This window comes from Phacochoerus africanus, chromosome 3 (assembly GCF_016906955.1).
Source record: "Phacochoerus africanus isolate WHEZ1 chromosome 3, ROS_Pafr_v1, whole genome shotgun sequence".
In the NCBI taxonomy this organism is placed as follows: Eukaryota; Metazoa; Chordata; class Mammalia; order Artiodactyla; family Suidae; genus Phacochoerus; species Phacochoerus africanus.
The window spans coordinates 112,333,470-112,345,683 of record NC_062546.1 but is presented as its reverse complement, the minus strand read 5'-3'; the positions used below and the strand labels follow the sequence as shown (position 1 = coordinate 112,345,683).

Here is a 12,214-nt window from a genome sequence, read left to right as displayed (position 1 = left end):
GAGTGAATGGGGTCTCACTCTCCTTCACTGACTGCCTCATGAAATGTTGAAGGGTTCTTCAAACTCTATGTCTTAAACTTTTTTATGTTATTCATTATTTTTTAAATTAAAATATAGTTGATTTATAATGTTGTGCCAATTTCTGCTGTACAGCAAAGTGACTCAGTCATACATATATGTCCATTCTTTTTCTCATACTACCTTCCATCATGGTCTATCCCTAGAGATTGGATATAGTTCCCTGTGCTGTACAGTAGGACCTCATTGCTTATCCATTCTAAATGTAACAGTGTGCCACCAACCCCAAACTCCCCGTCCATCCCACTCTCTCCCCCCCTTAATTTGATATTCATTTATTAATATAAAAAATAAAATTCTAGACCCAACTTCACGTTCATGCTGCATTTTAAACATCCTAATTAAATATGAACAGATTGCTGGCTAGTGGGCAGCCATTGAATGGAGTCATAAATGTCAGACAAAACCATTAAACAATCACACGCCATACAAGGAAGTTCAAAGTATCAAAAACAGTTAAAGATTTACTGCAATCGCACTGAACTGATCATTGGTGAGAGTTAATGCTCATGCCGATGGAATTCCACTTTATCACACAAATTTTGAATCAACATGGAATATTAAAGAGAGTCCACCGTTGGGAAGGACAGGTAGTTGCTTTTGAATATGCTTCCTGTTTTTTCCCTAGGAGGAAGCCGTATCTGTGTCTGGGATGATTTGTGCCAAGAATATAAGAGAACTGGTCCTTTAAAAATGAGAAGTAGAAGTGGAAGGAAAGTGAGGAGGGGAAGGTTTACTATGCTAAAGGTTTGGAAATAAAGCACATAAACCTAATGGCATTCAGAAAGCTGCTATCAAAGGTTTACAGTCTGCATAAAAGATGAACCTTATTCTCTACCTAGAAACAGGCCTGTGTAAGAGCTGAATGTACACTTCAACATCATCAAAAGAAATGGTAACCTTTCTGTTTGAATTACTGGTGCAACATTGGCCTGGAGTGTGAGCTCCCCATAGGGATGTGAGGGAGCATCTCCTCAAGAAGAGCAGCCAAGGAGTTCCCGTCGTGGCTCAGTGGTCAATGAATCCAACTAGGAACCATGAGGTTGAGAGTTCGATCCCTGACCTCGCTCAGTGGGTTAAGGATCCGGTGTTGCCATGAGCTGTGGTGTAGGTCGCAGACACGGCTCAGATCTTGCATTGCTGTGGCTCTGGCGTGGGCCGGGGTCTACAGCTCCGATTGGACCCCTAGCCTGGGGAAAAAAAAAAAAAAAAAGAAGAGCAGCTGACTGGCCCCCCATCAGGGCCTCTTCAAAACTGGGTCAAGAAAGCATTAAAAAAAGGAGCCTCTGCTATCACTGACCCCTTGATGTCTAGACATTAGTTTTGAGTTCAGTTTGGGGGGGATATATGAGGGTCCTAAATAATAAAGGAGATTTCTATAGATAGGACATATGTTGCTCTAAATAGCATAGAAAACACTTTGTCATGAGACTAGAAAGGAGGAAAAGAAGTACAAGGAGTCTTGGTGGGGAGCCCATAACCAAGTTCCTCATTTATTTAGTATCAGCCAAGAAAACAGATCTGAAATTTCTGGGGTCTCTAAAAATATCTTGGTGGAGTTGAAAAGTGGGTTAAAATATGAATTGTCTCTTTGTGACAATAGGATCTCGGTGTATTTATTGGTTCAAGGGGGGAGGTGTAGCAGTTACCTTGTTGGGGGTATACATTAATTATTTAGGAGGGGATATGTAAAGATTAATGATATTCATTTGTAAGCAAAGGGAAAGGGTGGTTGTGAAGGTCATGGTCAGACTGTAGAGTGCAGGGTTGTGGTAAAAAGCTGTGAGAGAAGGCGCCGCGAAGGGGGAGGCCCTCTCTGCTAGGAATTGAGGGGTAGACTAGGAAATGTCATTTATTTTTAGAATGGCACAGAGGGTAGTAACTTCTCCAAGATTTCCCTTTAGACATGGGAGCGTAGGATATAGGCAGAGAGCAAGGTGAACGGGTGCATACCAGGATCACAGAGTGAGCAGACTGAGCCCAGGAAGTGTAACTGCCTTTCTGATACCAAAAGGGAGTTCCCATTGTGGCTCAGCAGGTTAAGAATCTGACTAGTATCCATGAGGAGGCGGGTTCCCTCCCTGGCCTCACTCAGCAGGTTAAGGATCCGGTGTTAGCATGAGCAGCAGCATAGGCAGCAGATGCAGCTTGGATCGGGTATGGCTGTGGCTGTGGCTGTGGCTGTGGTGTAGGCCAGCACCTGTGACTCAAATTTGACCCCTAGCCTGGGAAATTCCATATGCTGCAGGTGCAGCTCTAAAGAAAAGAAAAGAAAAGAAAAGAAATGAAATAGAAGAAGAAAGAAGGAAAAAAAGGAAGAAAAGTAATCGATAGCCCACATCCAGTTTGTCAGCACCTTAGACAGGAAGCCAAGGCAATGGTATGTGAGTAGAGGGTGAAGGTCTCTCTGATGTTGGGAATAAAGTCATCTTTAGCAGCTGAGGCCCTGGACCAGGGCAATGTTGTCTGGGATGCTGCTTCCACGACCCAAGACATGATGGGAAGCTGGGTGTGGAGGGCCGTAGGTTCAGAGTCTCTGAGAGCTTCTATGTACAGGGGAACCCAGCACGTGGACAGCAAGTTTTGCTCTGGTGACCTATAGTGTGGGGCAAAGAGAGGCAGTTTCTAGACCATGGTCTAGAGACTCCAGGAAGCATGGGAAGAGATTGCCAACACCATTACAGTGAAGGAGTCCCTGAGGGCACTAACAGGAGTGCCAGTTGACTTTAATTTGAATGGGTTCTAGAGATTTTTTTTTTTTGTTAGAGGGGCTTCATTTAAGGTGTGCTGATCCATAGGTAGCAGCATTAGTGAGACTGAGTAAAACTGGTTGAAAAAAAAAAAAAAGAATATGTTGATTCCAGAATCCAAAAACCACTAAAAGATATTGGCCTTGTGGACTTGTATGCTCTTAGGAGGGAGTCAAGTGAATCTCCTCTGAGAAGGACAGCATAAATATGTTATTCTTGTGCTCCTGGCAAAAGACAGATGCAATTAAGATCTTGTCTACAAAGCTGGTGTGTGATGGTTGAACCATGGAGGTACCCCACGGGTAGCCAGAAAAGGGTGTATTGTGTCCCCCTGGAGATGAAGGAAAACTCTAGCTGAGAGACTGTTGAAATAGTCACTGAGTGGAACATTAGCCAAATCTATAATAGCAAATAGCCTCTGGCTGCTGATAGAATGCCTAGAGCTTGTAATAATACTGGGTATTTGGTATGGGGGACTTCACAGATGAACCACAGCATCAAGGTTGTATAACCCACTGTGAGAAATCATTCATTCTTTCCAGGATTAAGAACCCTTAAAAGTTGTGAATCAACTGCACTTTAATTAAAAAAAATTTTTTTTTAAAGAACACCTAAAAAATGTAGAAGCAGGGAGAACAATCATCCACCCATTAATTAGGTCTTACCTAATAAATCTCAATCCTTGAAAAGTCCTGTTTTAATTTACATTTGGCTATATTAACCATCTTAACTGGGATCCATGGAGTGCCATTTTGTCAAGCTGATTTGTAAGTGCCAAAAACTTAATTTGATTTCAATGTTTTACTCACTGTGCTAGGTGTCTATGACACTGTGGAATATTTTTGAAAATATTTATGGTCTTTAGGAAATTTAGGCAAAGCATAATTAGTTTTTCTCTATTTTATATTTATTTTCCTGAGATTATAAAGGTTACCATGCTTAAATATGGCGGGACTCCAGATGAGGCCAATAATTATAACTTGAGCCCCATACTGATTAAGTCTATGAAGCTTTATCAATTGGTGTACCTTTGCAAATATTTAAGTTAATTTAGAATCTTTGTTGCAGAGGCACAAAACTAGTTGGCAAAGTATCAGAGGGTAAGGATAAGCTATCAGCATCCATAAGATCAGCATCATATCAGCATCCATGCTGGAGAAATGAGGGGGATGTAGCATTTGACAAACCTAAGTAAGCATTCAGCTTTCGAATGTGTAAATTTATATCCAGCCAAATCCCTAAAATTCTCCCTTACATAAACCCAAGAACATTGAAAAAATAAACCTTTCTTTGTTTTACTGATGACTTGAACTTAGAAATGATTTTTCTCCTTAAAGTATGGGAAAAATCAACTCTAAATTTCTAGAAGTAGATGAGATCTTTAAGATTTCCTTGCCATAACAGTTCTACTATCAAGCTTGACTACTTTAGCAATAAAATGCACTTTAGTCCTAACTCAAACTTTGGAGACCTAAAAAAATGCTACTTTGGCCCAACACTCTTGTATGCCCATTCACAGAGAAAATGTTTCTTTTTCTGTTCCCAACTTGAAGGGTTTAATGACCCAGAGCATTATAGGATGGTGGGTCCTTGTATAGAACAAAATTATTAGCAGGAATGTAATTCACTTAAGACAGCATAAAGCGTGCTCTGAACAAATCAAATGCTACTTGGGAGAATATTTCTCCTATTTTCTGCTTTTGGAAAGCTCTTGACAAGTCCTAGCAGGAGATGTAAGATCCTTGGGAATTGGCTAATTTGCTAAGAAAGGAGAGAATCTGACAATCTTCCCTTTGGTGCTGAGACTGCAAACCTGCTGTTGCTTAATTAAGTCAGTGAGCCAGGGTTTCTGGAAAAAAGACTTATTTGTGACAATTGACATGTGGAGACTTGCACCTTAGCGTTTGCAAATACTATTTGAAGTTCTGAAATTCCTCTTCCTTCACCTCGCAGTTTGGGTGTGGTCCAAGTTTTCAATGATCATTTCAGCCACGGTGCACTTTTCCCAGCATCAAATATTTACTTCTGGATATAGTTTTAAACTAGTCTGATGAAAATGATAGGAAACAGATTAAGGAAATAGGAGACAGATAAAGAGGAAGTTGAGCTTTTAGATTTATACTCAGTCATGCCATTTCTGACAGAAAGAGGAGGCACAGCACAGCAGTGACGAGCAGAGTTTTACAATCAGAAAGACTGAGGTTCACATTATAGTTCTGTCAGTAAATGACTATGTATGACCTTGGGCGGCCTCAATTTCTATACCTGGGTGATGGCTATAATGACACTTACCTTAGAGAACTATTGTGAGGGTTAAATGAAATAGTGTATGTACCTGTCTGGCATACAGTAAATATTCAATTAATGGTCATTACTATTAGTATCTTTCGATAATTTTACTATACATTTTAATACATTTTTAGCAATATGCTGATTTACATTTTTAGCAACATGCTGATTACAATTAAATAGCCTTATGACCCTGCATTTTACTTATTTTTTTTTTTACCAGATATGGTTATATAGATATAACCACCTTTCTTTCTTTCCTTCTAGAATTATACATACATACAGTCTATGATGTAATTGATGTCATTATCGAAAAAGCTGATGTTGAAGTTAATCTGTAGGGGTTACATTTTTAGGCCATGTTTCTTCTCATTGAACTGGGAGCTAGAGTCTTATACCTGAACTTACAAGTCAGTAACTGGATCATGGATTACTGCCTCTCCTTAGATCTGGGGATGTCCTGAGAGATCTTGGAGGAAATTCATCTGGGGCTCTGAAGGCATAATTTTTTGCTTTGGAACACTTCGCAGGGTTATATAACAGAAAAAGCTCATCTTACCATGTCCCTCATTCAACTTCCGGTTATGTGGTTGCATAACACTGCAGTTCCTTTGGGTTGTGAGAGGTGTCATTTCAAGATGCAACACTAGATGGAGCAAATAGATCATTTTTTTTTCCATCTCTGTCCTGAAAGTCTAAATACTGGCAAAATTAAATGTCATTTTTAAATTAGGTGACTAGCTATGCTAATCAGAGATGAGACTAATTAGACATTTGAGCTTGTCCTTTGTCCCTCCCTTACCTCTTCTGTCTTCTCGTTTGACTTGTCCGGACTTGCAGTAGCCTTGAGATTTGGGCTACCTGGCAGTGATAGAAAAAGGAGAGGGTTTTCCCAATGGTTTTCCAGGTGTAAGTAAAAGATCCACAGGGCCGATCTTCTGTGTCTATGGAAACCCAGAGAACTATTTTACATCCATATGTTGGGCTGCTTGTCTTCTAGATTCTGGAACCTGGTATGTTGGGCTTGTGGCCAGTCTCTGTCCTCAGTGTCCTTCCCGTCCCCCTTCAGCAGGTCAAGCTCACCAGTGAGCCTATCTGTTTCAGGTGTTCCTCCCTCCCTCCTGTTATTTCCCAGCCTTCCCTGTACATGGCTCCTTTTTTTCTACACCTTCATCTCTCTTATCTTCATCTCTGCCTAGAAGAGCACAATTTTCATCAGTTCCCTCCTGAATCGGATTATTCTACCGTCACTTTCCTAATTTATTTATTTATTTATTTAGTCTTTTTGCCATTTCTTGGGCCCCTCCCGCGGCATATGGAGGTTCTCACGCTAGGGGTCTCATTGGAGCTGCAGCCACCGGCCTATGCCACAGCCACAGCAACGCGGGATCCGAGCCGTGTCTGCAACCTACACCACAGCTCATGGCAAGGCCAGATCGTTAACCCACTGAGCAAGGGCAGGGGTCAGAACTTGCAACCTCATGGTTCCTAGTCAGATTCGTTAACCACTGCGCCACGACGGGAACTCCCACTTTCCTAATTTAAAGAGCTTATGATTCTTGGTCAAGACCAGTTCATTCCTTTGTTATTCTTCCCTTCTGTTCCCTGTATTTCATCTCTCACACAACCTTCTACAAAGTTCATTCTAAATAAGCACTTGTTGGAGTTCCTGTTATGGCTCAGCAGTAATGAACCTGACTAGCATCCATGAGGATGAGGGTTCGATCCCTGGCTGCACTCAGTGGGTTAAGGATCCGGGTGCTGCCGTGAGCTGTGGTATAGACTGCTAGCCTAGGAACTTCCATATGCCGAGGGTGCAGCTCTAAAAAGACAAAAAAAAAAAAAAAGTGTTTGTTCAGGCAATGAAGGCATTTCTAAGTGGATGAAGGCCTAGCTCCCTTGATCTCATCCGTCTCCAACACTTACCTTCCTGTTCTCTTCCCCACCGACCCAACCCTCTACTTCCCATTCTATTTACTTGTCCTGATCATTTAATTTTCCTTTTCCAGTAATTGAATTTAGGGCCCTCGTTCAAATTCCTCCCTTTCAAGTTAATTCATTCATGTAATCTTTCCTGCAGCTCTCCCACTGCTTCCCTGCTGTGTCATTTTAATTGCTAGTGTTTCGGTATTTTGTTTTCCACATTTATCTCTGGCTTACGTCCATTAGAGTTCTGCTCACTAAAACGGATTGACTGAGATAGTTATTGAAATGGCAGATTTGGATTCACCTCAGCTTGCAAATGAAATTTGAATCTGAGTAGTAAGGTGGTAAAAATAAAACTGAAATTGGTAACTTGGATCCTTAGGGAGTAACAGGTAAACATAGGAATCAAATGAGCTTAATTCTTCAAAGGATAATCTGTGGGTCAGCTTTTTTGTTTTTGGCCTTGCCTGTGACATGCGAAAGTTTCTGGGCCAGGGATCAGACCCTAGCCACAGCTGTGACAACACCAGATCCTTACCCCACTGATCCACCAGGGAACTCCAACAGTCTTAAAGGCAAATAAATATATTAAAGAGTTGAGACTGCTGCTCACCTCCACCTGGGCAATTCCCAGCCTTTTCCAATGGATAACTGATTTTCCACAATGTGAAGACTGTTGAAACATAATTTTTCTACCTGTTTCCCATTATTTATATTAAATGTCAGGAGCAAAATTTCTCCCAACATGTGCCAGTCCATTAAAATAGCCACTGAGTATGTGCGTAAGCATATTTACTACTTCATATTTAAAACAAAGAATGCCTGAGATCTTGACTGGTAATTGTCTATTTAAGAATTATTTATCAAAAAGTTGATATGTGTAAAAACAACAGTTTTTTTTTTCACATCATAAAGTGTTTCATAGCAATTTAATTTGACTTGGAATAACATTAATGGGTAGATGTTTAGATGTGACTTAGGAAAAATTGCTGGAGTCTTAAGAATCATCCTACATCTTCAGAAGTATTTCCCTCCCTATAGGGGTAGGAACTGAGAATGGGATGAACCACAATATTATAGCAGAGGACTGGGAATCCATAAGTGCATCAAGAATTATCTGCACACTGAATAAATAATAACTCTTGTATGTCGAATGATCAGGCCACTCAGATGGCTATTCTCTTTCACTCTGTACATCCCCTGCTCAGCCAGTCCCAGCCTTACCTACACCCCACTCACTTGGCTGACCTTCCCTCTTAATCTTGGAGCCTAATCAGTAGATGCCTACATACTTGCCCCCGACCCAGCTGGTGATTGCTCTAATCTTTAGATCAGAACTATTTCCACTATGATAGGTTATCAGAGGGGCAGTGAGGGGAGTGCTTCTCTGCTGGTTTCATTTCCCTTCACAGCTGGTACCCCCTCTTAACACCCTTTCCCCAATTTCTCAGACCACCGATTGGCTGTCACTGACCCTGGGCTCTTTCTTCAGTCTTGAGCTGGGCAGGTACAGAGCTTGCAGGCTTGCAGGGAGCAGCCAAACATATGCATACAGCAAATCTTCACGTATATAGGTACTTTATTAATGAATGAAATAAAATGTATTTAAAACAAACAACAAGTTTGGGGGTTCTCTGTTTGTTTGGTTGGTTTTCGCCCATTCAAGTCCAGTTTCCTCTGCTTTCTTCACTACATACTTATGTTCTTTAGAGGTGCCAGAAACTTTGCTTAGGTAGTTGGCTTAATTTCCCTCAGAATAGGTTAATCACATTTTTGGATTATCTGCTCTTGTTTTCTTGAGTGTCTTCTAGTCTTCATAGCTGTCTGCAGGTCACAGCAAAAAACTCCATTGTGAGCTGAATGCTGATTGCTCTAATGGTTGATATAAGCCTGCGGATTCTCAAAAAACAGAAACTGAAGTTGATCAGCTGCTCTTCCAAAGCAAAGTCATTTCAGATGCTAAAAATAATTAAAGAAGACAATTTAGGGGATAGAAACAAATTTTTAACACCTCATGAAACAGAGTCTCTCTTCCGGAGTGTCCAGAGATCTGTAAAGTGCAGCGGAAGGCAGGACGCTTTTATAGCTTAAAGAATAAGGAACATGGAAGTGAAAATAGAAAATAAATAAGGATCAGGAAGTAAGCATAGAGCCCAGAGTTGTCTTTGGGGGGTTGGCTGACTAGATATACTGCATTTCCAGTCAAGTGCAACTTCTACTGGGGCACACAAGTTATGCATGTTTCCATTTGCTGATATGACACCCCAGGCAGGAGTGGTGGCACCTTGGGCCTGGAACTTAATTTCAACACAGATCATGGCTGAAAATAACTCAAGATGCTGAACCGACCTGTGCTTGACTGGAATTCAAGTTGACAAAAAGTTCTGTCTCTCTGTGGGGGATTATGGATTAGGGAGAAGTTGATGTGACTAATATCTTTTTGTTTGTTTGTTTCCTTCCTCAGTGCCTTGTAGCCAAAGAAAGGATTTAGTCCTCAGATAACTTCAGGTGTTCATTCTTTCACAGTCTCCTTTTGTCTCTCACAGGACTATTCATCAGCAAAGTACATCCGCAGGCACTGGCTAAGTTTAACGGTGGGACTAGGCAGCAAAATTATCCACATTGCACTTAGGTGGGTCCAGAAAAGGCAGTGTCTCAATTTCTCTCTAACTGATCACATCTCACTCATGATGGTCATCCTGCTGGGACTGGTGATGATGGGGCAGGATGGTGACTTAAGATGTAGTTCAACCCGATTTTTAAATTTAAAATCACCCTTCAGTAGATGCTCAGTTTCCTAGATTGCCTCCCTCCTCCCTCTCCTCTTCTTCCTCTACTTCTCCTTTCCCTTCTCCTTCTTCTTCTTCTTCTCTGGACACCAAGGGAACAGATACAGCAGTTTGCTCCCCTCCCTCAAAACTCCCCACATCCATCACATCCTTCTAGTAGATCAGGATGGGTCTCCTGCCCTCGTTGGTGCAAGGTAACTTCAGTACACTGGGGCAGAAGCTCTGTGATCCCAGCATCTTTTTTTTTTTTTTTTTTCTTTTTATGACGGCATCTGAGGCATATGGAAGTTCCTGGGCCACGGGTTGAATTGGAGCTGCAGCTGCAACCTACACTGCAGCTTGTGGCAGCACCAGATCCTTAACCTACTGGGCCAGGCCAGGGATCAAACCTGTATCCTCCAGACAGCATCATGTCCTTAACCTGCTGAGCCACAACGGGAACTTCCCAGCATCTTTATATGCTTAAGAGAGTCATGAAACTCTTTCTCTCTCTTTCCTCCCCCTCTCTCCATCTCCTGTTTCTCTTATTCTCTCTGGCTCACTCTTTTTCCTTTCTCATTCTCTTCTCTCCAAAATCTAGCCTTTAGTCTTACTGTCCTGCTGCCCACAGCAACCAAATCCCAGTTCTACTGATAAACATATTGCTGCAGGCAGGGATCCACTTTTCCCTTAAAGCACTGAAACCTATCACCTTGAAGTCTGGGATGCCCACCCACAGAGATTCACCAGAAATGGAAATAATGTCTGAAAGGAAATTCCTTGGAAAATACATTTCTTTCCCTTTTTTTTTTTTTGTCTTTTGTATTTTTAGGGCCGCATTTGTGGCATATGGAGGTTCCCAGGCTAGGGGTCTCATCGGAGCTATAGCTGCTGGCCTACGCCAGAGCCACAGCCACACCAGATCCCAGCTGCATTTGCGACCTACACCACAGCTCATGGCAACACCAGATCCTTAACCCACAGAACAAGGCCAGGGATCGTACCTGCACCCTCATGGATCCTGGTGGGGTTCGTTAACCACTGAGCCACGACGGGAACTCCAGAAAATACGTTTCAAAAGCCATCGTGCTCATTTTGAACCATCCCTCATATGAAGGAAGATGAGTGTAAGGAAGTGTCTTTTCATGAATATTATCCCATTGCCTATGGGGGAAATGAGTTTATAAGGATTGGCCAAATGACACAACTTTAGGAAGGAAGATCATAGGGAAGATTTTCCATTGGAGAAAGAAAACTAATGCAGAAAGCTGATGGTTATCAAGAAGCTAGGGGCAATTTTATTAACTTGCTGCACACTTGTCTGCCTGTTCATTGCTGGCTGTCCTTTGAAATATGGAAATCTGACAAATCATCACTTGGCAGGAGTGTGTCTTCAGGCCAAGTCCGGGTTTCTCTGAGGCACCAGAACTTCTCCCCTTCTCCCTGGGGAGCTGGATAGAGCAAAGAAGCCCTCCTCTTTATTCTCCACCGGCAGCCTGAGGGGAGGACCTGGCCCAGAGCCCCTGCCCTAACCCTCCAGGGGGTGCTGGGAGACCGAGTCCTGGTGACCTTGTGACTGGCCTTGATTTTGGTTCCTTCCCCGTGAAAGAAAATGGAAGGCAAATAGGGGCTCCTGAGCTAAGCGGTGGGTGACACCAATGGAACAAGGAAGCTGAAGGCACATACAGAGCATGAAATTCTTCTCATACTAAAACCCAGGAAAATCCCCCAGTGCTTGGAAACTCACATACCTTCTTTTCTTATTAATCTCCCTTTCTGGCTATTATTCAAGGACTGTGAATCTCTTCTCAGGCTTTTAGCCTCTTTTAAGCTGCAGAAAGAGAATGAAAAAATGCACCCTAAGACCTAGGGTTTCTTTTGCTTCCTTTTCTGTTGCTGGTGAGTGGGTCTGAAAAGCAAGCTGGCACGGGCTCCAGGAACTTGGGTAAATGCCCAGTGGAGACACTGCAGCGTCTGCGGGCGGCCAGGCTTTTCCAAACATGGTCCTAGCCACTGGCCTGCACTTTTAGGGCAGTGACCTTCTCATAACACATGGTGCTCTCCCACCTGCAAAGAGGGAGGCTCGAGCCATTTCAAATATGGCTTTTCTACCCCCTGGCGGGGGTGGGGGAGGGGTGTCACATACCCTGTCATCATTCTCTGAGCAAAATCACTGCATCGAAAGCAAAGTAAGGAGGGCACATGTCACTGCAGCCTCCTCCCTCTACTTTCTTCCTGGGGAATCTCTGCAAGTGGAGTGTGAGGATAGAGATGGAGTAGGATAGTTACACAGGCAGTTGTGGAAGTCCCAGGAGGGGACCAGAGATAGAGAGGGAAACCTAGGGAACTTTGGGAGACCCCTGCAAGTTTACAATCACTCAAGAAAGCCACCAGAATGAAGCA

The 12,214-nt window shown here is 42.6% G+C and overlaps 1 long non-coding RNA gene across 2 annotated transcripts in view; it reads right to left on the bottom strand.

Annotated features, from left to right (window-relative positions):
• Positions 1-8,604: 8,604 nt before the first annotated feature.
• LOC125123129 (uncharacterized) overlaps positions 8,605-12,214 on the bottom strand; it is a 103,070-nt gene continuing 99,460 nt past the window's right edge. Inside the window, exon 5 of one of the 2 annotated variants that reach the window (XR_007133986.1) lies at positions 8,605-8,933. This is a non-coding gene — a long non-coding RNA (uncharacterized LOC125123129). Of the gene's footprint in view, positions 8,934-10,864; positions 11,643-12,214 lie in introns of those variants that run through there. The other variant, XR_007133987.1, reaches the window with a different exon arrangement.